This window comes from Accipiter gentilis, chromosome Z, assembly GCF_929443795.1.
Source record: "Accipiter gentilis chromosome Z, bAccGen1.1, whole genome shotgun sequence".
Taxonomy (NCBI): Eukaryota; Metazoa; Chordata; class Aves; order Accipitriformes; family Accipitridae; genus Astur; species Astur gentilis.
This window is the reverse complement of record NC_064919.1, coordinates 62,483,561-62,509,954: the sequence shown is the minus strand read 5'-3', so window position 1 is coordinate 62,509,954 and position 26,394 is coordinate 62,483,561. Positions and strand designations below refer to the sequence as shown.

At 40.3% G+C, this 26,394-nt stretch overlaps 1 protein-coding gene across 8 annotated transcripts in view; it reads left to right on the top strand.

Annotated features, from left to right (window-relative positions):
* The window catches only part of LHFPL2 (LHFPL tetraspan subfamily member 2), a 126,432-nt gene that overhangs the window by 79,517 nt on the left and 20,521 nt on the right, over nucleotides 1-26,394 (top strand). The window contains exon 1 of one of the 8 annotated variants that reach the window (XM_049794450.1): nucleotides 20,941-21,066. The exons of the other annotated variants lie outside the window; for them this stretch is intronic. The gene's annotated coding sequence lies outside the window, so the exon portion shown is untranslated. Of the gene's footprint in view, nucleotides 1-20,940; nucleotides 21,067-26,394 lie in introns of those variants that run through there. 8 annotated transcript variants of the gene reach the window in all.

The following is a 26,394-nucleotide window of genomic DNA, read 5'->3' as shown; positions in this document are numbered from 1 at the left end:
TTGTAGAAACTATAAATTATGTAGCTTCTGTCAGTGCAGTATTCTAGCACAGTATTTTGTTTACCCATGGCTGCCACCTTTGAAATGCAGAGTTGCTTCATGCAGTTCTTTGTTGTTCTGTTATAAGCTGGCATTTACATGTTACAGTAAATAATTAATACTCAAACATTAATTTTAGGTCTGAGGGACAATATGTAATTCTTTCTCTAAAAAGAGGGTACTATTGTGACTTTAGTGAGAGCAACAACTTTTATTCTGTGGTGGTATAGGACTGGAGAGGGGACAGTGAAGCTTGATCTGTAAGTTTAAAGGGGTTCTTCCTGAAAGTGAGTGATGGGTTTGTTTGGTTTTTTTCCTAATCCCAAGATTAATAAGAAAACAGTAGTTCTTGACAGAATCTGTTGCTTCAGGTTTTAAATCTTACTGCTATCCCTCTCACATTTTAAAGATGACTTTTAGCTGAAAAAGGGAAGGAAAAATAGAGATGTGCTGAGCAGATGGGAGGCTGATGGGTAAGCTCCTGTAGCAACGGTTTGAATGTTGGTCAATAGCAAGTACAATGCTTGTTTGGAAAAGGATATTGGGCCAAGACTGTTTTGAAATGTGCTTTCATCGAATCTCTAACTTGCGTGAAGTATTTTCCAGAATAGTTTGCAATTGTTTCAACTTGCCATTTACCAGCTGATGCTGCCTGACATCAAGCTGATGCAGAATTTTCCATGAACTTTCTTAAAACCTGAAACTTTATAAAATCAGTATTTTTCACAGGTGTGTACTACAGACTTTGACAAGAACGGAATTGCTGGTGCAAACAAGAGTCAGTTTTGTTTGTTCTGAAACAGCCAACAGGGAAGTAACTGGTCCCCATTTCAGCCAAAAGGCCTGGGTTATGTCCATGTTCACTGATATTAGGTCAAGATCTTGGAAGTCTTGTCTGTGTTTGAAGTGATTGTTCTTAACTCTTGTGATGCGGGCTCTTGGAGGAAACGTTGAATGATATCTGTTTCCCATATAGACTATGGCTTTTAGCTGTAGTGCATAGGGGTTTTTTTGTTTTATTTTATCTTACTTTGTTGTTGTTGTTTTTGGGATTTTTTTGGTTGGTTGGTTGGGTTTTTTACAAAGCAGAATTCAGAACTCTTTTTCTGCAGGAAGGGAGATAGCTGTCTGACAGACAAAAATATATTGTATGCTAATGCTAAAAATCACTTGAAATACTTCCAAAAACCCCTTCCTGCTATGTTAGTTGGAAAACTGGGTCATCTGTGTGCTTCATTACTGTGGTTTGATTTATATTGCCTAATTGCAGCTAGATTTCTGGGGCCTTAGAAATGTTCATTCCATTAAGAAAAGCGGTTGTTCTTTGTTTAAAGAAGAAGAAAAAATTCTGGCGGGAGGCGAAGAAGGCTGTAAATACTGCCTGCATGGGACCTGTTCTCTGTGTGTACACCTTCATAAAATTGTCACTGAAAAATAACTGCCTGTATGCATACTCAGAGGCCATTGTTGTGGGTTGCTGGCTGGAAGCAACTTGAGTTCTTGAATAAAATAGAGCAATCACTGAAACTGGGTTCCTCAGTATGATCTCTTTTGTTTGATTTTTTTTTTTTTAATTTTTTTTTTAAATAAGAATAGGGTGTCTGCATTCATTCTTCAATAGAAATGGGAAAATATTTGATGAATTTGATAAAGGGACTTTGCAGGGTTTCATTTTATTATAAAACATGATTTGAAGTTTGGATGTGTGAATCATATATCTTAGTTTCTCTTTTGTGTTCAAATGACTTCTTTGGAAAATAAAGTAGATGCCTTTGCTCGAGGGCAGGGTAGGATAGGATAGGCAGAAAAATGTTGGTCAAGTCTACACTGGGTTGAATTTTCATTAAATTTTAGTGTGTTGAGTTCTGTGTCTCATTTTGTGCCGTCAGACCTTATGGATAATGTCTCCTCTGAGGTGATGGGCGTTAATGTCAGACCAAGCCTTAGCTCCCTGTTTTGGTATGCTGATAGCATATGAGCAGAATGCCTGGCACTAAGAAGAGGCAATGCGGGCCTGGTGGTTTGACTGCTGCTGGTAGGCATCAGGGGCTATCTCTTGTACATGAAAGTAGTGATTTATGATATGGGATCTTCTGTGACACATTTATTGAGTATGCTGCTGTTGTGCATGTTTGTGTTAGGGCAGCAAATCCATTGTGTTGAGTACAGTTCCATGGTGGATATCACAGGTTGCAGGGAAAAAATTGTGAGGAAAGAGAAATTTTTAGATCATCTCACTTCTGTAAACTTCCTGATTGTTTGTATTAATTTTGGAGGAGACATCTGGAAACGCTGGCTCCAAGAATGTTAAAACTCAGCAGGCAGCCATTAGTAAACGTACAGAGGGGAACATCTGCAGCAACCACAGGATGGCTTTCTGTGCCTCTCCTTGAGATCTAGCTTCTATGACAACTTCACTTACAAGCTCTCTGTTAGGACTTTGATGTAGGAGAGAAGAGAAGCAGATGTCAGATATGATCCTTCTGAGTTATTAGTGGTGTTACAAAGCAATAGAGATACAAGTGGCTTAGCAGCTGTTTACAGTTAGCCATGACTTCTTGTGTAACTTGGTGGTGATGCTTTAATCCAGGGAGGGAAGAGTATGGGTTACTCTTCCACTAATACAATGTAAATATTTGTGCAGAATAGAAATGATTATGCAGAGCATTATTCTGTGAGATTGTAGTTCCCAAACATAGAATCACAATGGTTATCTTTAAAAAAAAAAAAAAAAGTACAAATTTGTTTTTATAAGGTTAGATGGCTGTCTCACATGTGTGTGAGCTATCTGCATGATATTTTCCAGGCCATTACTACCTTCATATTTCATTATTTTATCCACTTGCATTTTGTTTTCACTGTGCTTTCTCCTATCTTCAGATGAAGCATAGCACATTTTCTAATGTTATGGATCTCAACAATGAAGGGGAATAACAACCAACAGGACAGGCAGGCTGAGTTGAGAGGGTGAGCTTCTTCAGTTGCTCCAGCCTGAGAGTACTCATGTGATGAGTTTTGCAAAAGATCATGTCAGCCAGCAGCAGAAGAGTTGTTCTGGAGGGTTTTTTTGAGGAAAAGGTACATGATTACAAAGAACTGACAGCTTTGCTTAGAGATTGAAAAAGTTTATCACTGGTTTTCTAAAGTTAATGCAGGATCTTTTTGAGAGGACATCTTGCAGTAGAAGTTTGTTTCTTCCTAAGGATATTTTACACAGATGTGTTGATAGGCAAGTAGGTTGAGTATCTGTGAGACAAAGTGTTAAGAGCATCCACTGGCAAAATGTTAACTAGTTGTCTTGTCTCGCTAACATCAGGGTTCAGTGGTCCATGTTATGATTGTACTGGTATACCAAGGTCAAATACACCCCTACAGAAGCATATGATGACTTGTGTAGTTCATTTTTCAAGTACTTGTGAACTGGATCTGCATTCTTCTGCCTTTTTCTTTTTTTTTCTGTTAAAATGTTCTCATACTAGCTATTGAAGGAGGCAATTTAAAGTTTTGGTGAACATGTCGCAAAACAGCATAAGGAAAATTTAAATTAACCTTGCATGCTTCCTAATTAAAAGAGAAATCTGGCTTCGGGCATTAACTTTTTGTGTAAGGAATTATCTTATTGCCAAAAGATAGTCTTGAAAGATAGAGTTTTCCCTTGCTCGTAGGATAATACCAACAACATTTGTAAAGGAAGAGCCTGTAGATTGCACTTTGTGGGGGAGTGGTGAGTGATAGGGGAGGCAGAGGTAAATGGAAGTATCCCTCTTTTTCTTTTTCCCAAATATTATAAATCTATAGAATGAAGCTATTTAGGCAGAAAGTGAAAAGTAGAGATTAAAATGGCAATGAAACAGAACAGAAAAAAACAGCTATGGAGCTCATTTTTTAAATTTTTTTTTTTTAAGAAGGACAGCTACCAACAAAGAATTGAATTAATATTGAGCTACAAAAGCCATTAAAAGATTATTTTCACTACATGTTAAAAATAATGTGTATAATTGCTGAATACAACTTGCTACACTAGAGAAGAAATTTTATTCAAACTACTGTACATATTTTTCATATATCTCAACTCTGTGGGATTAGAGACGGTATATTCTCTATATGTTCTAATGAAAGTGTGCAAGCAGTGCAGTAACTCTTGACTGAATTGGGTACATTTGAATTTTCTTTTCAAACTTGTTTCAAACATTTGTCAGCACTAGCTGATGGCTGCAGTTGAATAATGGGTTGTTTTCAGCTTTGTGAATGGTGTTTTTCAGAACGTGGACGTTGGAAGCATTGAAATTCAACTTGCAAGGACTCTTCATAGCAAGAAGAGTTCTCTCAGAAGGGATTTTGTGGGGGTTTTTTTTGTTTTTTTTTTTAAGTACCCCACTATAATCTCTAATCCCGCAAAACAGAGGTTCATTGCTATAGACACAAAACCCAGGCACATTTGTATGCTTGTTATGGAAGTAAGGAGAATTAAAAAAGAAGCATATTCTTATAGGCTGTTAGGTGAATGATGTTGGCATTACAAAAAAAAGAAAGCAAGGAAAGCTGTTGTACTTCTCCTCCTGTTACTGCCAGAGGCCTTTGTTAAGGAGAGTGAGGTGAATGGCTGGGAAAAGATCCCAAATATACTGTGTAAAGCTTCACTTTCACATAGGATCTTACTCTCTTTGGGCATGCTAACCTATTAACCTGGGACTTTTGGCATCAAATAGCAGCTTAACCCACCCCAGAGCACTTCCTGTGTTGTCATACACTGTGCACAAAGATCACTTCTTGCCATTAGCTCTACCCTACACAAGCCCCTTTATTGCTTTCAAGGCTTTTTTGTGAATTCAATTCTTCAGCCTGTATCACATTGTGAAAGGCCCTGAAGGACTGACTTCTGTCTTTTGGCTGGGTGACTGAAACGGGATTTGTTTTAGAGGACTTAACATGTGGCTTAAGTAAAGAGAATATTTCATCAGTAACTGTGTTTTTTTCCATTTCGGCATTCTTTTTTTCAATCTCTGTGGCTAAATCAGTGCTAAAAGCTTTTACAAAATCTGCCCGGCAGTATAATTTATGATTAGACTCAAAGGGTGAAGGCTAATTCAGCAGTGTATTTCACATAAACAAGTGCTTAGAGTTGTGATTTGGAAAGGCAACTTCTCTGGCACAGAGGCAATTTATGACATTTTAAAAGCCTAGAGAAACTGAGACAACACAACAAAAAATCAAAGGCTGGAATATTTCATGCTCTGACTTGTAATTTTTATTGTTTGGGGGCTTTTGTTCTCACATGCCAAGCTAGCAGCAAAAGCTAGCTTTTATCTACATTTTGAGTTAATTTGACGATATTTTGTAATGCCTCTAAATCCAACTTCCTAAAAAGAAATGCTTGCTTTTGGACTTTCTGATCTCTTCTAGGAACTGAATTGACTTTTTCATCTCAGTAGCATGGTGTGATAAGGGAGTCAAATGCAAGTCTGCCTGAGATTTTTCTCTTATTGAAATCTAGAAAATGGCTGAATGTGCTCCTCCCTATAAAGTATTCTGGGAAGAGGCTTGAACAGGTTAAATTCTGCCTCTGCTGGAACTGAGAGTAAATCTTACATATCTTTCAAGTCTATATTTGGTATTGTTAGATTAGGGTTGAAACCTATTTTGTCAGTAACAAGTATATTCAGGTCCCTAATTTCTTAGGATTTCAGTTTTTGAATCAACCTTCTGGGTGTCTGGCTTAGAATACAGTAGGGCTTCCAAACTATCCAGGAAATATTTTCATGTTAGCAAAATCTTGTAATGACAAAATGCATGTGCTAATGAGTAATTGGTGCTGAAAATAAATGGCAGTTGAGTTGAATAGGTCATTACATGAATTAGAACCATGTGACAAATATATCTGAACTGTGTGTTTGGCCAAATGGGCAGTGAAATCTCTACTTCAGACTCTTGGACTGAAATGATCTTGCTTGTCCCTTTACTTCCCCTTCTAACACTTTAACTAGACTTCATTTGTTTCTCAGCTCACAGTAAAACAATTTTTTTTAGGCTGAAAATAATTGGGAGACTGACTCCAGATATTTTACCAATAGATTAACGGGTATAACTTTGTTTCAAATAGATTTTTATTCTCTGTTTCACAGCTGAGTCCATAAATAAACAATCTGCAATGTAATCAAGCTTAATCTTTCCCCCAGCACCCTCAGGAGCTGGCAGTGATGCAAACATTTGGGAATTCTAATTGTATATACAGTGTTACCTATATCCTTTCATCTCTCTCAGAGAAATTCTTTCCTATCTGTTATCTGAAAACCAAATTACTTAAGTTAGTATCAGCTCTTCCTGAAGGAAAAAAGGAAAAGGTGATTTATTTTTTTTAAATACAAATTTACTGATGCTTTTATTTTTTGCTGGAAGCTGAGTCTTGTTGCTTTCTTTACTGTGTGCACTTATAGACACTTATAGATGTACTTTGTTTTTCTATATGACATACACTTGCAACATTTATTAAATTTTTTAATTACATATTTATTGCAGTTGGAACTTTCAGATGTACGTATTCACATTGATTCTTTAAAACTCTGAGAGAACACATTTTGCATTTAGGATTAGTATACCCAACTCACATGACTGAGAGCAAAGGTATTTTCAATTATGTATGTAATAATAAAAGCACTCAGTGCTTGACAGTCTGGAAAGAGATGGAGGTTCTCAGCAAGTATATATTACCTTCCAAGAGCCCAAAGAAGCCTCCAACAGAGGCCTCCTCTCATTAATCCCTTGTCAGGATTTAGTGTCTGATGTTCTGATTTCAAATGCGCTCTGCCCCTGGAAAGCATCCTGCAGTAAAATTAATGTCTTGAAGATAAGAACAACAGGCTGAAGCAAAGTAGATTGTTGGAACTGGATCACTAAACCAACTGAAAGCTCATTCTTTAAGAGCTTGCTTGGACAGCCTGTGCATATTTAGTTTTTCTAAATGTGCACATGTAGCTGCAATTTCTAACTGTTGAGCTCCCTTGAGGAAATGAGCTTTGAGACGGGACTTGGAGGATAGTCATGGTAGATGAGGTCAGGAAGAGAGTTCGGGCCAAAAAGGCCCTGAATGCAGCAGCAGAAGAATGTGATGTAAGAATCTTTCATTCTTGCTGCAGACTGCTTGGTGTGTGGTGGGGTTTTTGTTGCTTTTCCTTTTTCCCCAGTGCACAAGTCTAATCTGTCAGCTGGTGTGATGAATAGTGCTAGTCTGCTGGGGAGCAGTGTGTAATCTCTTCCCAGCTCCAGGACACTTTGTGCGGCAGATCCATGATGCCGACCCAGCTCTGTTCGGGAGGATTGTGGAGGTGGGGAGAGGCCACAGCCGAATCTGTATGTCTGTGAAATAAGGACTGAACTACAGGGAACCATTTGGGAAGCATGTCTGCATGTCTTTGCTGCATGCTCCAGGATGGACAGTATCTTCATATTTACAGTTAGCATCCTCACACCGAGCCCATGGCATGGGGTAATCTGCCCTCCCCAGGTCTCACTGAAACTTTGGGGGCCTTGCCCAGCACAAGGGTTCTCTGACAGGTGTGTTGGGGCTGGTGAGACCATGAGGCTTCTGGTGTGCCAGCACCAGGGTCACTGGCTCTGGTCACTGCAGCCCTCCTGCTCAGTGTCATAGCCAAATGAAGGCTGGGCTGTTTTGTCCAGAGCCAGAGGTGCTGCTTCTCTGACCACCTCGCTGCTGTTATTTTCAAATGCAAGTATTACAACTGGAACCTGGATCACTGACCTCTTTTTTGAGATGGGTTTAAATGTGTATTTTTGCAAGAATTGTCAGGGTTTGGGGTTGCACTGGTGGTGGCAGGCTGTTGTTTAGCAAAAAAAATGGTAGAAAGAAAATTCTTCAAAACATTGTTTGGAGTGTGGTGTCTCATTATGAGTTCAGTTGTAACGTGGGTAAAGGAGGAAGAACTTTATAATGAAAACAGCAGGATTATTTTTCTAGTTTTCATCTTGAAGTGGGCAGGGTGCCCACTGGGTACAATTGGACCAGTGTGACTGAACTACAGCAAAATAAGAGAGACTAAAGAAAACTATATTGTTTTTAAACAGGATGGATGTTAGCTAAACAATAAAGCTGAGTTCTTTCTGGGTGATATAATGCACACCAGCCTGTGAGTCACTGAAACATTGCTGAAGTGAAATAATTTCAGCGCATGACTCCAGAGTTGTGACTGTGAATGAAGAAATATCGATAGTGTTGTCATGTTTTTGGAAGAAGTGTCTGTTTCTAGAGGCTGTAATTGGTGGGGAGGTTTAAGCAATTGTGAAACATTGCTTGTCTGTAAACAGAGATAATGGCTTAGCTTCAGGTAAGCCAACAGTGTTCTTGCTTCTAAAGCTTTGATATGTCACACTGTAATTTTTTAAATAAATATCCTTCAACTTGTGATGCTGAAGGCCTTTATCTGAAAAGAAGGGGTAGGTCTTGTTCTCGTTCCCACCTAATCCCTGTTGAGTGGTCCTGTCCCCTTCCTAATGCCAGCTGGGGTGCTTCGCCTCTTCGCTGGGAGGCAGTTCAACTTGGTCACTGAGAAGATGCCTGTGTCATTTCTTCCTGGGTTTTCTTTCCTCCCTTTCTCTTCCAGGTTAACTTTTTACAGGGTTGGTGGATTCAGGCACCCCATGGAGGGATCCAGTGGCCACCAGAATGGTTGAGGGAAGTGGAAAGAAAATGTATCTGGGAATGGTAAGGAAAAGGTCAGGTTTAGCCTCCAAGGAGTCCCTGCTAGGCTGGCTCAGCTACAGCATCTAAGTTCACTCTTCACAATACTGCATGTGGAGATTTTGAAGTAGCATTTCAGATGCAGAATGAGGGAGCTTTAAGAATACTGTCATGCAGAGTTTTAAAAGGCAAGGAATGCCACAAATGAGGTTGCTTATGCAAAATAAATTCTGTATACTTCTAGGTGCCTTTCACCTCTTACTTATTAATGCTCAGTTGCTCTCCCTGAGTAAGCTAGTTGGGGTGCCTCCTGGACAGACCCTATTGTTTCTTCGTCATTGAGTCCTGCCTCCCTGATCCAGACTCCATCTTCTTCCAGCTCACTTCATTCCTTCAGCCCACCCAGTCTCCAGCCGTGGTGTGGTTGTTATTGTTTGTGTGTGTTTGGAGGGTTGTTTTTTTGGGTTTAGTTTTCAAAGCTCTTTTACTGTTTCCTTCCAAAGCAGGCCCCCAGCCTGGCCCTCTGCATAGCCCAGCTGCTGGCAGGAGAGAGAAAAGCACACCCTGTCTTCAGCTCTGATTCCAGCTCTGGTCCATCATGGTCCACAGCTGATTGAAATCACTTCTTGTCCCCCGGGGACAGTGACTGTGCTCTGCTGTTCTGGTCAGGACTCCAGCCTGAGGGAAAGGTGTGCAAAGTGAGGATGCAGTCTGTGGAGGTTTGAGTCGCTAGGCAAACTTAGGAGAGGCTTACAACTGCCAAATCAGGGTAGATGTGCACCCCTCAGTCGCATACCAGGTGATGGAAGAGAAGATTTTATCCCCTATTATAAATCTTCTCTGTCAAGCTAACAGGCATTTGAAATCTGTCAGGTGTGTCTTTCCTTCTTGAAGAAAAGGTCACCAGAAACTTTTAATGCTGAAAAATGTAGCTTAATTTTCTAAAATATCTGAACCATTTGGCTGAAACTTGTGGCAGGCATCTGGTATGGAAAGTTTCAGCCCAAACTGCTGTTTCGGCAAAGTTGTAAGCAATGAAGATCTGTTTTAAGAGTGGAAAGTGTTGAAAAATCTCTGTACTAAGGCAGAACATAGATTTTGGTGGATAAAGTGAACCTGTGCTGGAATTTTAGGCTGAACTGCAGCAACTTTCATTCCCCTTTCGTGTAAGTGGAATCTCTTACCCAACTTGAAATTCTCTAACAATTGTGTCAGTTGAACTTTTTTCTAATACATACGTAGTTACTTTCTGCAGCCTTAGGTATAACCAAGTGAAATGTGGAGAAGCTCTGTGCTATCATAACTAAAACTTCAGGAAGAATATCCTTGGGTTGTGGTGATGTACAAAGCTTTTCTTGCGGGTTCCTGCAGCACACTGCTAATGCTGCCAGGAAGCCAAGCAGCAGATAGTGTTATGGGATTCAGTTTTATAATTACTTCTGGACTGTTTTGAGCGTGTGCATCACCTAGGCTGGAAGTTAGTGCAAAACCCCTTGGGTGTCTTGCATCTGCATCCCAGAGGAGGTGTTCTAGAAATACAGTGACTGCGCTGCACATCCTAATTTGATTTGGCTGATTTATTGTCCTGTAGTTTATAAGCTGACCATGTGAAGGGCATGAATCTTGAGTTTGGTTGCACTGTAAAAGAAAGCTCTTTTCAGATCACCCTGGAGTTCTTACCGCACTTCTGTCCAGCCATGTGAACTTATGCCAGCCACAGCTGCTTTCATAGCTCTTGCTGAAACTTGAAACTGAGAGAAAGGTAGAGAAAGTCTGTATACAGATTTTTGAATGTTAAGTTCACACAGGATTTTTGTCTCTGCCATTCTGTTTCCTTATGGCTCTATTCAGCAGTGTAGTCGTTAAGTACCTGTCATGGTTGGAGCCCAGCTGGCAACAAAGCACCACGAAGCTGCTCACTTACTCCTCCCTGCCCCCTCTGGTAGGATCAGGAGGGGGGAAATAAAAAGAAAAGCTGGTCAAGACAAGGACGGGGAGGAATCGCTCACCAGTTATGGTCAAGGGCAAAAGACAGCCTCAACTTGGGGAAAAAACAAAATCAATTTCATTTACTACCAATGAAAGCAAAACAAGGATAATGAGAAGTAAAAACCTTCCCCCTGCTCTCCCTCCTTCCTAGCTCAACTTCACTCCCAATTTTCTCCCCCTTCTTGTCCCAGCAGCACAGGGGGGCGAGGAATGGGGTTGGGGTCAGTTCATCACACATTGTCTCTGCTGCTCCTTCCTCCTCTGGGGGAGGACTCCTCACTCTGCCCCTGCTCCACCGTGGGGTCCCTCCCACAGGAGACAGTCCGACTTTCACGAACTTCTCTGGCATGGGTTATTCCCACAGGCTGCAGCTCTTCACCAACTGCTCCAGTGTGGGTCCTTTCCATGGGCTGCAGTCCTTCAGGAACAGACTGGTCCAGCATGGGCTTTCCCATGGAGTCACGGCCATCATCAGGGTCATCCACCTGCTCCAGCGTGGCGTCCTCCCCGGGCTGCAGGTGGGCATCTGCTCCCCTGCTCCCCTCCATGGGCTGGGGGGGACAGCCTGATGTCTCACCACAGGCTGCAGGGGCATCCCCTCCTCCCCTGCTCCTCCTCCCCTCCTTCCTCACTGACCTTGCTGTCTGCAGAGGGGTTCTCTCACATCCCAATCTCCTCCCCTGCTGCACGTTTCCCCTTCTTAAATCTGTTCTCCCAGAGGCACTACCACTGTCAGTGATGGGCTCGGCCTTGGCCAGAGGCGGGTCCGACTTGGACCTGGGGAAGCTTCTAGCAGCTTCTCATAGGAGCCACCCCTGCAGCACCTCCACCGCTACCAGAAAAACCCGCGCCACACAAACCCAAAACAGTGCACTACTTAGCTTGTGCCTCATACTTAAAGACAAAATTGTTTGTTGGGTAAAAGATCCATCTGTTAAGGGTTTATGCACTGTTTGTGAACCCTGTTTCTAGGATCCTAGTTGTATTACTTACCTCAGTTAATACCATATTTTACATCTACTCTTGCATATGAATTAAGGGTCCTTGGATCTTCCCTCATACATCACATTTTTAAGATCTCTGGCCATTCTTGTTGCTGTCCTCTAGTCTCTCTTGTCTACATCTTTTGCTAAAGTGTAAAACAAAAACCTGGATGCATTGAAAGTGCATGGAATCACTGCCTTCTGTGTCTTGGTAAGAGTACTGACATGTCCTTGAATTAGAAGTTTAAAAAAATAAAAACAAAACTTCATTTATCACCTCCTTCTGAATGAGAAGGGGAGAATGGGACAATTTTGAAGTAGGGTTTGTTCTGGTCCCTTCCCCCTGCCTCCTCCCCCCCCCCCCCCCCAATTGGTTTGTTTTTTTTTTTTTTTTTCCTTTTACCAGAAACATTCCAGATCTGTGTGTCTGCAATTTTCTGGACATCGGAGCAAATACATACATTTTTGAGATATAGCAACAGACTATGTTATGTACGATTTCTGGCTGAGAAGGCAGCAAAGCTGTTCCTAAATGCATCAGTATTCTATTATTGCACTTTTCCTCATTTAATCTTGTTGGTGGCAGTTAATTCATGGTCCTTGATAGGTACCGAGGCTTGAAGTTCCTTGTGTTTATGATATGTCATTGCTATAGGCAGGTCCAATTACTGACTTTTATTTCAATGAGATGCCTCTTGAATTCCTCTACTTAAGATCATGTCTGCCTTACAGTGAGAGGTTGTAAGGGTTACCTTTGATTTAATCGGTTTTAGCTTATTGTATTTTTTTTCATTCTTTTCACGTGACTGTTTCTTTGAAATGCAGTCTTGGAAAGCCCCTAATTGTTTGTACCTTCTGATAGGTGCTTAGTGGACTTAGTGTAAGCCACTGTCTCAGTTCACAATACTTCAACACAGCACAAGAGTTTTTTGACATAGGTAGTCTTCTAGTGTTACGGCATATATGGGCAATACGGATATAATGTAAGCATTGATTTTAATTCTGAAGAGGGGTAGAAACAAGCATCCTTATTTTCTGAGGAGGGTTGGCACTCAGCCGTGTCATGTTGAAAACATTAAAGTCAGGATGTGACAGACATGCAGTGATATATTCACCCGCAACTAAGTTTCTCCATTACCTGTTTTCTTTAAGAAGCTGTTTCCCAGTGATTTCTTGATACATGTTTATTCTTCTGAAACTTTAAAAGGTCACTCATCATTCAAGGGCACTCTCAGATGATTTGTAATCAGTCTCTCACTTCCTGAATACCAGCCAATCTAAGTGAAAACATAGTAACTGAGTCAGTTTGTTGTTGTGTTTCTAAGACTGCAGTTACAGATGCATGTTAATGCTCAAAAGAAGCTTGTATGCTTGTGATCAAATAGCAAGGCAAGCCTTATGGAAATGATGAGTTCATAAACTGGTGGCAATGAAGTTAGAATTTTTAAATGATACTGAGCATTTCTAAGTATATCCTGTGAAATCTTTCTGCTCAGGAAAAAACCCCAACTATGCAAACATATTCACCATTTCAAAAGTTTTGCTATAGTTGAGAAGTCTGATGTATCTACAGCCTTGATGTTGTGTATTAGTTTCTTCTGGGAACCAAATTCAAACAATGTCACTAACCAAAGGGATTTGTGTCTTAATATCCTGGTAGGTATATGAAAGCATTTTACCAGCTGAAAGTTCAGTGTCATAGTCTGTATTTATTTTGTGCTTTAAGCCACAATTTTATTTTAACTAGGAGCTAAATAATATTATGCATGACAAGTTACTGCAGAATATATCCAGCAAATCTTTTCAAAATACAACAAAACAAAACACACACCCCCATCGGACCTCCCCACTGAGGAGGCTTTTGTTGTTGGAATGAAATGGTCTTCGGTTTCTTGCTTTCAGGGCTGGGGGAAAAAAAGTAGGTGGGGTGTGTTGTCTATTTTCTCTCTGTCTGTTTTTTACAGTGCATCTGTTTGACAGCATGCATAACAGTTTATCAGTATTGCAATAACACTTAAGTCCCTGAGATACTGTGGTGGAGCATGACTTTGAACTAATTTGGGTGTTCATGTAGTAGTAAGGTCAGACTTAAAAATCTGCTCTATGCTAATGCTTAATTTTATCAAATTAAATATAAATCATTTTTAAAAAGATACATTTTTTATATGCTACCTTACTTAATCAACTGAGTTTATAGTATATTTTTAAAATCAGCATAGGTGCTTTTGAGAAAGGTGCAGTAATGGAAGTGTTGCACTATCCCCTGTATCTTACTATCAATTCAAATATGGCTTATGTCTACCAAGACAGGGAGGGGAAAAAGACAAATAGAGGTTTTCTGTGTTAATTGTTTCCATGCCTCATTTGTCTTACAAAGGCATTGCTTGTTCTTGAATGATTAACTACCACATAAGTACAGTACCAACAAACTTAAATGAACGCTTTTTTCTCTGTTGTTTCAGAAAGAAGAAGAGAAAATGGACAAGTCATTCTTGTTTTTCTCAGTATGGTGCTGCTAAACAGTTATTTTTGAATGGTTTCAAAACCATGCTTAGTGTAATTCCTGCCTTCTAAGCAACATTCTTATTTGTTCATCATAATCATAAGGGCATGACTCTGCAGTGTGATGTAAAACTTCCGAGTCCTAGCAGCTGTATTGAACCTCTTGAATGCTTTGCTCCCTCAGTTCTAAGAGTTTCAATGGCAGCCTACCCTTAGGAAATTGAGTTGTTTGGGGTCTGCTAAATGGATGTATCCAGTTTTAGCCTAACTCAAATTGTCTTCAACAGCATTCTTCTGTGCATGTCTTCCTAGTATTTTCAGGAGAAAAAATATAGTTTAAATTGCATGGAGGGATAACTGCCTGCCTGTCCCAACACCCTTCTTAATCTTTTCCTCCCAAAGAAATAATAGTTTAAGCTTTGGATTTTAGTTTGTCATTCTAAAGGAACACACCGTGGAAAGGTTAGACTTATTTCCATAATTTCATATTCTTCATGGGTTTAAGAGAATTGCTTACAAGAGTTCGTACGTGTCCTGTTTCTTGGTCTTAGTTTAGTCTGTGTTGATTTTTTTCTTTTTCTTCCAGCACCGTATTCTTCAGTGTTGAAAGGTGACTGCTGTGTTTGATGAATTCCAATCTTCTGTATTAAACTTCTTTTTACAAATTTCGCAATAGTTTTCAAAGGTTAAGCCATCACTGACCATTATTTTGCACATTATTTCAGTTATCTGCCATTCTTCTACAGCTTCTTATAAAATTCAGTATCACTTTTCCTAGGCCATCATTTAACATTTGTATTGTTAGACTTCTGGTTATGTCGTTTTTTGTACTGGTGAGTGGTATAAAGCATCCTCAGCTCAGAGGCACCTGGAGCGAGGACACCTTCTTGTGTCAAACCTGCCCCAGGTCAGGCAGAGCTTATTTTTCTCCAGTGCTGTCAAGAAGCGGTGGTGCAGCTGAGCTGCCTTGCTGGGTTTCCTTGGAGAATGGCACAGGCTTTCTGAGTTCGCCTTCAGCAGCCAGGCTCTTGGAGCATGAAAGAGTGCATCAGTCTCCACACAGGTGCAACTGAATGTCCATAATTTCTATTGTTCCTCTTTGTGTTTTAGCACACTCTCATTGACTTTGAGTATAGTAGTAGTGCATTGACCTTCTCTTATGCATGCAACTTTCCTGCACAGGTTATTGTAACCACCTGCGTTTGCATTCCCGTAGTGTGCTTTGTTCCACCATGCTCTTCTTCTAGCTGTTACTTTACTTCCTTACCAAGTAGCAACTGCTCCAGATTTATTTTTAGTATTTCACCTTATCTCTTCCTTACATTTTCTTGTGGTTTCAGTACTTTCTGCTTATTGTTTCTTTTTATAGCTTCCTGTTAAAAAAAAAAAAAATCCTTAAACATAAATATGGGTTTGAAAGCAAGGGAGAGGGTTGTTTTACTAGGTATAACTGTGACCAGCTGTTAATTTTACATTTTAGACAGACATGCCTCATCTAACATAATGTGTCATGCTTGCTTGCTTGTTTTTTTCTACAAACCAACCAACTTGCCAAGTACCTTTTTATACAATCTTATTGTAACAGCTCATAAAGAAACCAAAATCTGTACACAAAAGTTCTTTCCACATTTGGAGAAAGGAGCTATATGCATTCTTGTTCTTCTTGCAGCATATTTCATTGCAGTTTCAACTGTTTTTAAGCCCTCATGTACAAGACAGTGTCTGTGGAATAAAAAAGAGAATCAGGGCTGCTCACATGCTGTAAGCAGTATTTGACTCTAGCATATGGCAATTGAATGCAATGTTGCTGTGCAGCTGCATTGCTGCACAGTTCCTGCAGGTTCTTATTTCAACCTGCAGTTGGGAGACAAGATACTGGGCGTGTCCTAGGTAAACTGACTCTCCTCAAACTCTTCAAAATGCTTTAGAGTTTTTCTGATAATTTTATGTTAACCCCCCTGAAATGAATACTGATGTTCTTCCTTTGTAACTATGTATTTTGAAAAAGCATTCAAGAGTTCAGTACAGCTGCTAGGACTCATAGAAGTCTTACATCACACTGCAGAGTCATGCCCTTAATGATCATGATGAGCAAATGAGAAAAATGCTTAGAAGGCAGGAATTACCCTAAGCTTGGTTTTGACACCATTCAAAGATAACTGTTTAGCAGCACCATGCTGAGAAAAACAAGGATGACTTGCCATCTAAAATCTTCTGCATTTTATATTCCCTTCCCTGAATAGGATAGTGATTTTGATTGTAGTGAAAAAGGAACAAAGTAGTTCTTTCCTTTCTTGGGAGAAACATATACAGTAAACAAATATGAATGTTTTTGTAGTCAGTGACACACACCTTGAACATGGAGGAGCACAACTGCTCTTCATCTCCTGCAGCAATCTGTGTAGGTCTCTTCCAGTCCAGAGAAGATAAGCCTGTGAATTTTGGTAAAAGATAAGCTGTGTTCTCTAATGCTCTATCCAGAGCTGCTCAGGCAGCATCTTAAAATATTGCTGCACAAAGACTCACTACCAAAGCAGGCATCAACAGCAGTGCAGATGCCGCCAGCAATGAAGCCAGTGGTGACAGCTCCACTATCAAAGCCTAGTATGTGATAAGTTTTTCCAAATATGAAGGTGAGCAATTGAGGTGGATCTTGGCCCTACAACGGCAGAACCAGTAAGGGCATAGGGCACAAACTGCAGCTGGGAGAGGACAGCCTGCTGCTGACAGGCTGCTGCAGTACTGCCAACAGCTCTGACCTAGCTGTGCATGTGTACCAACTGGCCTCTAGGCACATCCCCAGGACTGTCTGTTTTAAGAGCTTCTCATCTGTTTTCCAACAAAGCCCTCTTTCTAGGAGAGCTTCAGAAGAATCTAGATTTTGCAACAGCAATTATGTCATCTCAAGCCACTTGGTGTTTTCACAGCTTCAGTTCAGGTGAGATCATTATCCAAACGATGAGTCAGTCCAGTTAAATCTTTTGGCATGTTCCGGCTGTGCTGCAAATGGACCAGGCTCCACCAAAAAGCTTTGAGAGCTTCTGCTCTGTTACTCCTGTGCCATCTTGACAGCTCAGAGAATACACAGACAAAAGCGATTCCAGGAGCAAGGACTCAAATGCTTGGTTCAACCCCCAAAGAAATAACCCCTTACGTTTTTAAAGATGCCATTCACTGAACACAGATTAATTAATTTTGTGTCCAGTTTCATGTACAACTGTATTCCCTGTCATACAGATAAGAAAAGGGAGCCTGCTGTGCCACTTTGGCTCAAAAAGGTGCCAAACTGATGATCTCCTGCATGTATTGCAGACCCTACTCATCCAACAGTGCTTGGAGACTGGCAGGGTACTGGGTGTGCATGCAAGCTGCTTTGTTTCCGTTTTGATTTATTCAGTGGATTGTTGAATTTGTAACAGAGTAACAGATTTTTTCTTGATGTTTTGAGATGATCATTTTTGAAGTTCAGGTTTTTATGTAGGTACTGTTACTGGTTAATTCTAAGTAAAATAAGAACTCTGACATCCCCTGATCTTTTCTCTGCTATAATGAAGAACAGGTAAATCTCTGGATTCAGCTTTTACACAGGAAGAAAGGAAGGTTATTTTGTAAAGAGAGAATGTTTCCAAGCTTTTTTTACTATGAATATACAAGATAAAACTTTAACTATGTCAAATAGCAAGATTTTGTGCATTGTCAGAGATGTGAAATTTAGTAATAGGTAGCAGTCATTGGAAAGCATTTCAGTATGTTAAGCAGTGCTTCATTAAAACCAAAACAAAACCCTGCTGGCAAAGGAAGCTAGCTGCAGATTATAGCATTGGCCTTTTGCTCTCTGCTGGCATGTTTTTGTCCTCTTCACGTTTAGTTGGTCTATTTTGATTTTTTTCTTTCTTTTCTCTCCCTTGATGCTTTGGACCAATCTCATAACTTTATTATGCAACAGTGAGAGAACATAGGGCTAAGCATCTTGAAGAAGAAAATACTGGTTTGCTCAGAGTATTCCATTTTAGGCTCAAATGGTCTTGATTATTTGATTGCTTTATCTGAACTATTAATTCTATGGTCTTAACATTACCAAATAGGCAAAAACTGGCAGAAGAGCATGTTCTGCCCACCTGAAAGAATGCGCAGCTACATGAACTAGGAAGTTTGTTCCAGAACATAACTGAGATATGTGTTTGAGCAAAATACTGTGAACGGGAATATATGCAAATGGTGGCACTGTGCACAGCTTAAGCTGTGACACTGAAAGACCTTTGTGGATTTGCGAGATAAGATTCTGAATAAAATTCTGATAAATGTTTAAATCAATATCTGGTCTGCATGACCATATTTTCTTTCCATTTTATAAATGCTGCTAATGATGTATTCAAATCTACTTAATATTGTCCGTGATGAAATGAGTTGGTTTTCTAGCAGGGCCTTTATTAGGAAATGGAAGATAAAATTTATAATTTGCAGCCATGTATTTTAAAGAACCAACTAATGTTAATAATTGCCATTATCAGTTTACAAAATGCAGTGCACTGTTTAGAATTGTTTTGAAAGAGAAAGTTGCATGATGGACAGTTAATGAAACTGTGTGTTGTATGTGTACGTACGGTGTACTTTGAATTTTGCACTGAAGCTCTATATTTATACAGAGTGTGAAATGCAACAAGGAGATCTAATAGGTAATCTTATATTTAAAGATCATTTTCAGAATCCAATTGAATGTTTGAAACTTACGGAGCAGACAGATTTTCTTAGAGTTGGTAGTATGCAGGGACTTTTTCTTAGTACTCGTTGTCTATCTAGGTATTGGGAGATCTTCAGATATGCAGGTTTGATTTTGATTTATTTGCATTTCCCAAGGGGAAGACATAATCAAGAACTTTTCACCTTTTGGCAATAGTACAATCAGATGCTACATTTACACTAGTTCGTAGACTGCATTTGCTTTCAAAAGGATCAATGTCAGTGAAAGCTTTAAAAAGAAACCTCACCAACCCAATACATAAAAAGGATGTCTGTCCTGAAGTCCACTCCCTATAACCTTGTGGGACCTGTTGAAAATCTGCTACTGTCCTATAGCTTCATTCTCTTCAATAAGGTTTGCATGTGGGCAGAATCATCCCCTATAGGTGTTATGACTGAAGTTACGTTCTTCTCTGAAGTACAAGTAGAGAAGGCTAGTCATAGAGGTAAGTTTGTTTCCTTGCAGGTGAATTTGTATTTCCTGATAATGATGGACAAGCTGTTGCTGTGGGAATTATCTATTTCAACAGTGAATGCTGCAGGAAAAAAATTTAAGTTTTAAAAGTTTAATAACAAAACTGTTTCTCAGTGACCAGGAAAGTCAAAATTACTGTTGGAGATATGATCATTTCATTTGGTATCATTTGTCCACGGTCATGGAGAAGGAAGGGTACCTTTGCAGGCAGCATGTCAGGGCTGGGGATTCAAAGTGACAGAGGAATAGCTGAGGTTTGTGTTTGAAAGATGACAAGAAAAGTGGCTGGCACAGTGCAGGACACTGAGGAGCATATCAAATCCCCAAAATTTTAGGGTTTGTAATGGCAGCATTCAGGTTCAGTTCCCAGTGTTGCTACAGACTTTGTTATATGACTGAGGAACATCTCATCTGGAAAACTGGGATGGTGAATACTGCCTTCTTCCTTTCATTTTTCCTATGTATCTAGATGGCAGGAAGGTGTAGTACTACCTCACCTATATGCATATCCCCACACAGGTCCAGTTTTAGTTTGCTCCATTAAGAGCTGCTGTGTCACAACCACAGGATGTCAGTGGCAGAGAGACGGTAGAACATTTTCAGAGAAAGTGAAGCTGAGAAGGGTGCATATGGTTTTTCCCTCTAGCCCTTTCCAGCTTTTAAAAATTTTTATTAGTTATTAATTTTCACAGTCTTACACATTTTAGGGATAGAAAAGGACTTTTATCAATACCTAGTCTAGCAAGTCAAAATGCGTAAAATATGCCAGAATTTTGTACGTGGCTCAGCTTGTAGAAGTATGTCCAATCTTGGCTTTAGAATTTAATCCAGTTGCTAAAATAAATCATCTGTTTCTTTCTGTTTCTTGCTCTAAAATGGGGTTTCCAGAATTTGAACTATTAGTCTAGGTTTTTCTGAGCTCTTTGCAGTGAGCTTCCATCTTAAAGTTTAGAGATCCCAACTGAACGCAGTATTCCTGTAATTAGTAATTAATGAAATATGCAGTATCAGAAACATCTCATTTCAGTTCTCCTCTCTTGACCGTGGTTAGCCATTAATAACGGTTAAGGCTCACATTCAGTAGATGTTCACGGATATATTGTATGTCTGTGTTTCTCTGAGTACATTGCCTTTTTCCAGACTATATAAAAGGATTTTCATGCACTTTTTTCAAGTTTACTGTTATATATGGCGCCCAGATATTTCAGATATCTACACAGTATGGAAACATGGCAGCCCTGATCCATCACAACCCTTTTCAGTTACCTTGAGTCACTAGTGGTTCTCCTCAGCTCCACACAATGAAAAGTCAGTGTTTGCTCAACGAAGATGTTCCTTCACGTAAGCAAGTTTGTATGCATTATTGTGCTGAGCTGCTCATCTGTACTGATTATTTTTGAAGGATGTTTCACTTTCGGTTTGAATTAAGAAGAACGTAAATGAATACATATATTTTGAAACACGACAGGTTCTCCATAGTAGTTTCCGGGTAGTTTGCTTGAGCTGTACCGCCCGGATCCGAAGTGCATCCTGTTCTGCACTGTGGGAACGTTACGCATGATGAAGCTGGGGAACAGTCAACACCCGTGAGGTGACTTGCTAACTGGTGGCTTTCTGGAGGGACTAACGTAGAAGATTGTTTACAGGTATGTGCAGTGAGTAACAGTGCAAACACCTCTGGGTCTTTCCTGCTCGCAAAGGGCAGTCCTCAGGCCTACAGGCTTAGGTCTTGTCTTAGCAGAAGAATGACCCACCCCAGGCTGTTCAGACAGACTGGAGATCCATAACCTTTGCGGTTGCTCTGCTAACGCGGCCACAACTGTGAAAGGCGATGCGGTAGTGGTTCCTTTCGAGAATTAACTGAAGCGGTGTTTCCTTCATAGAAGGAACCGAGGCTGTTTGCAGGGGCATCTGCTTTGCCTAAAGGCAAATGAGGGGCCCAATATGGTGTCCCATGTTCGCCTAATTTCAACAGGAACCTCCAATAGGTGCCTTTTTCCTAAGCGTGTTTGTCCAAAACAGCTTCTCTTCCCTCCAGTTTGAGAGACTGTTCCTTCCTCAACAGTTCTGCATCTTTGATCCACTGTGTTTGCGAGGCTTTTCCTGTCTTAGTATTGTCTTTTTAGTAAGTGATTCTCCACAGTTTGCTGAGAAGTGGCATAACTGAGTCATTCTTTCCTCTCCTGCCTGTTTTTCTCACCAGCCTTGTATTAAACAATAACCAATATATTAGTATAATAAATATCTTAATACAATATTCATAAATTATTAAGAGCAGTTCCAAATCTGTCACGATGAACTCATGGGATTGAATTGCTTTTTACAACAAGCACAGATTCCAAGTTTTTTTGGACTGATGCTCTAGCTCATGCACAGACTATTAACTATTTAAACAGCCAAAGCCTAGCTTCCTTTTAAGGTAAAAATCCTTAGTATAAAAATAGCAGGATTTGTTTGCTACCAAATATTAGTAGAACTTCCCTTCTGACTTCCTATTTTCCTTCTAACACCCTTTTTCCCCTGCCAAAGTTCTTTAGAAGCTGTAGTTAAGAGGTGTTGTCTGAAGTAATCGCAACACAATGAATATTTGAGTCTGCTTGACAGATGTGATATTGTAGGGGGCTTCTGATGAGACTCTTGAAGATTGAGACTTCAGTGAGCTAGTGAGGAATCAAAGTAGGAAAGGAAACTCATGATTCCGCTCCCAGTTGGTAAATTCCTGAGCAGTTAGGCTATCACTAATTGTAGCCAAGATTGCTCCCTTAGTGATGATTTTTGATGGGCTGTGTAATTTTCTCTTGAGGTAACAACAATAGAAATACTACACATTAGCTTTTCTTAGCCTTGTAGGTTTTAATAAATTTTGGAATTGCAAAAGATCTCGAGTAAGTTTTCAAAACACAACGTAATGGCTGTAGGTTTAAGGAATTTTGTAAGTCAATAAATACAGAGCAATAGAACAAATCTCCTGCTTGAGAATTTGTGGTTCAGAGGAGATGCTGGAAATCTGAGTTAGCTTGATCTCCTCTTAGCAGGGGGGCAATAAGCAAAGTTTTGTCTGGATGAGGGAAGAGGGAAATGAATCCTGTGTTTAAACCTCCCCTGCAGTTGGTCTGAAAATTTGGAAACTCTCATTCTTCTAGTGATTTTTCAGTGATGTATTGGCCCCATTAAAGTCAGTGGGAGTTTTGCCACAGCTTTTAATAAGGTCAGAAAGAGAATAGTACATTTCAACTGCTTTTTTTAAAAGTTGGAAATAAGTTTTATATTCGTTTCTTTTACAGTGGTGTATTCTAGAAGCACATCCACCTGTAATGAGATGGCATTTTCCATAGTGTGATAGGAGGAAGCCCACTTGCAAGATGGGATGGAATAACCATCTCATGCAGCCTCAGGAAAACAAGTCACTGTCAGCATATTTTTGTTGTTGTTTATTTATTTATTTTTTACCTGCTGGCATACATAGAATTCAGACATTTGCACACACAAGGGTTAGTTTAAGATCTTACATCTACAAGCTCTGCCTTTGGTAGGAAAAGGCTTAAGTAAACATGCATAGTACAAATGAAAGGCAAGGAAATAGGGATATGATTAGGACGCTTCAGTGAGTTTTAACTATTTTGCAAAATATTTTAGTTATATTTCGCATCTTACCTTGTGCCAACAGGAACAAGGCATGATGCATTGTTAAGTCTACATTCCTTCTATTACCAGTGAAATGCATCTGTCTCTGAACAAAGCATGGCATGTTTTCAACAGCCTGTCACAATAATGCACTCATTAATATGCCTGCGAAGGTTTATAACAATTAAATATTTATGAGATATGCAAATGTTTGCTCTTCTTTAATTCACAAGTGACAACTAATCAAAGCTTTGCTCTCTTTTCTTCAAGTAAGAAGCTGTGCTCTGGAATGTTGTTTCAGTAGGCAATGATTTGATGAAAATACAAAGGTAGATGGAGAGGGAGGAAATCCTTTGCTTGTTCTCTGCTGTCTGTCTGAAGCTGTGCAACCACTTCAGCCTTAAAGCACCTTCTCCTGTTTTGCTATCTGACCCTGAATATTTCTGATTACTTTGAAATGTGTTGCATTTAAAAAACAAAACAAAGACATACTGAACTCTTCCCAGTGTCCTTCCCTCTTCATGGTCCAGGTGCTTCCCATGGTAAGTATGTACTGCTTAGCAGAAACCAGTGCCAGCAGAGCTCCTTGTGGTCTACAGAGAAAGCTTACTCCAAACCTTTTGGGACAACTTGTATTTCCTTAAGTACTAATCCTTGTCCCTGTTCCCTGGTGACAGGGGAATGCGATGAACGTACCTTCTCTTACATTTGCAAGTCACCTATAAGGGTGTGGAGATAGAAATGCAGAAGTGCACCTTTAGCAATGTGGGTTGGCATTCATGGTGGTATCTCCTGAGAAATGCTGCTTGGTATCTGGTCCGCTACTTTGAAGACTGAGTGGAAGTCAGCAGGAGCCTGCCCTTGGCTCCTGGGCAGTGGCTCCTGGGCAGCAGCTCCTGGAAGAATGCGCCTCCTGTGAGGGGACCAAGTGGGGGGAGAAGTTTATTTGCTCACATATATCACTTACTCAGAAAATGAATAATCTCTAATGCTCATCCCACATTGTCACTCCTCCCTCTGTGGTTTGGTGGTGCTTCACTCTGCCAGGCAGGGTGAGCTCACAGTTGACTAGCTTGCTTGTCCAGCATCACCTAAGGATGGAAGCTGCATAAAGAGGGAGCTCATGTCGACCTGGGTGGGGGTCAGCGTGAGGTAACTGAGTCTTAGTGTGTAAGCCTCTTTCTGTTTGTTTTAAATAGCGAGTCTACAAACATCAACATAAATAGGAACCACTTCCACTCTCACAGTTCAAAGCGTCTTCACAGTGTTTATAACTGCTAATGAACAATGTTTCAGAGAAAGCAGAACTCAGACTTTCAAGATTTGCACATTTTGGGTAATGAGATGCTCAAGCTTGTGTATTGTAAACAAGGTTTAGAAACTCCTGCATGTAGTTATGCTTTGGACTGTAGGAAGCTTTAGAAGAAAATGTCTAATTTTGCCTGGATTTATTTTATAAATTGGGACTGTTTCAGCAGTCTGTGTGGCCTTCCATTCAGCTGTTTGTTTAAGCCAAGCCAAAAGCCACTTATCTAAAGATGATTTATTCTCACTCTTGAGCTGACAGAACCAGGCTGGGAAGGGCGAAAGCTGAATTGTAGGGTTTTGTCTGAGCCCCTGTCTTCGCTCAAACCATAAGGGGAGCGTGAAGGACTGGCTATAACATTGTTGTGGAAGGTACTCGCAGGTTTCTTGTACATTGCTTGTAGAACACCTTTTTAAAATAAACAGCCATGGTACGTGATTGACTCAGATTTGAACTTTGCAGCTGCTCCTTCCTGGTATGCCAAAGCAAAACCCTATAGCTCAACATCTCTAAAATCAAAACTTTAAATCAAATATTGTAATTTGGATCAGTTTCTGACTTTCTGGTTTTGGCAGTGTAAGCAAAATGGAGGCAAGTGTGTTTCTTTGTCTAGTTCAGAAAAATAGATGTTATTTATTTAGTTAGCATGTAGCAGTGTTGTGTAGTAAAAGGCAACAGCTGAACAGTCTTAGCCAGAGACGTGAAAGTGTAACTTGAGGCAGAGTATCTGGCTGTCAAAATTGCATCTAAAAAGGAAGAAAGTTTTAGTGATACTTTAAGATATTTTGTTAGATTAAAACAACCAAAAGATTTTTGCCTTCAAGAATTCTGTTTTATTGTCTCTGGGTGATGTGAGGATCTGATGTTCTCACTGACATCTTTTCACTGTGTTAGACTTCACTTAATGCAGAGCCTGACCATGAGCATGGTTCAGGGAGCAGAGTAAATGAGGCTGAAGGTGTAGTTTTGACCTGTTCAAGAGCTGTGCTGTCCAGCCTAGGAACAGGGGGCTGTATGGTGGGGTGGGATGGCACTGCCAAGACCCTCTTGCTGGGGAGCTGCCATGGTGTGCGGCTCACATGGGTGCTTGCTGTGCAGGGCGGTTTCCCTCTAGGGGCACCCACTTCCCCAGCGTGGATGGCCTCCTTCCACGCAAATACAATGGAATGCAATAGTAAAAATAGTGGGAGGCCCAAATGACTAAGGGGAGAGCCTACTGTAGTCTGTAGTCTGCTTCCTCAGCAAGAATTATTTTGAATGAGTTAATACTAAAGGGGTTAAAGAGCTGTTGTGTATTTTGAATTTGGGCTGTCAAAGCAAATATTTTGACAGTTGATCAGAAGTGGATATTGAGTGGTGTGAAGAACGTACATTCTGTCATGGAAAAAACTTGTTGAGGGATGGAAGACTGAGAGGAGGAGTAAACAGCCAGCTTTCAGCCTCACGATGGCCTAGCTTGAGTTTCTGTTGAGCAAAAATGGAAGAAAAGGGGTGAGCAGAGTGCTGGAGGGAAGCTTCATGAAGTGCAGTTATTTAGCACAGTCTGTAGCTGGAAAGGCTTCAATGTATGACACAAACATACATGCACAAATATGCTGTTAGAGCCACGTGAGAATTGGTTAGGTTCATTTGGAAACTCAAGGTGGGGTGTGTTGGAAGAAAAAGGTTAAGTACGCAAGTGTGAGTGAACTGTAACTTATCTCCAGTACTTCATCTGCAATCATTCCTTGCCAAGTGTCACAAAGAAGAATTGCCACTCCCCCTCCTGTGGTCTATGCAGCATCCTACTTCATATGTTTCTGTCTATCTGCTTACAAAGAGGAGTTGTAGGGTAGTGGCACTCCTACTCGAGGGCATCACTAGTGTGAGGATAAATTTATGCAGAAATTCTCCCATGAATAGGGATACATTGCTCTGGAGATACGTTTTGTACCAGAATGAAGTACTCGTTACCTGGGAAAAGCTGAATTGTGAAGGCTTCATTGGAAAGCAAAGTATATCGTGTTGAACTGTAGTTATCGATGACATTTACTAACTTTTAGGT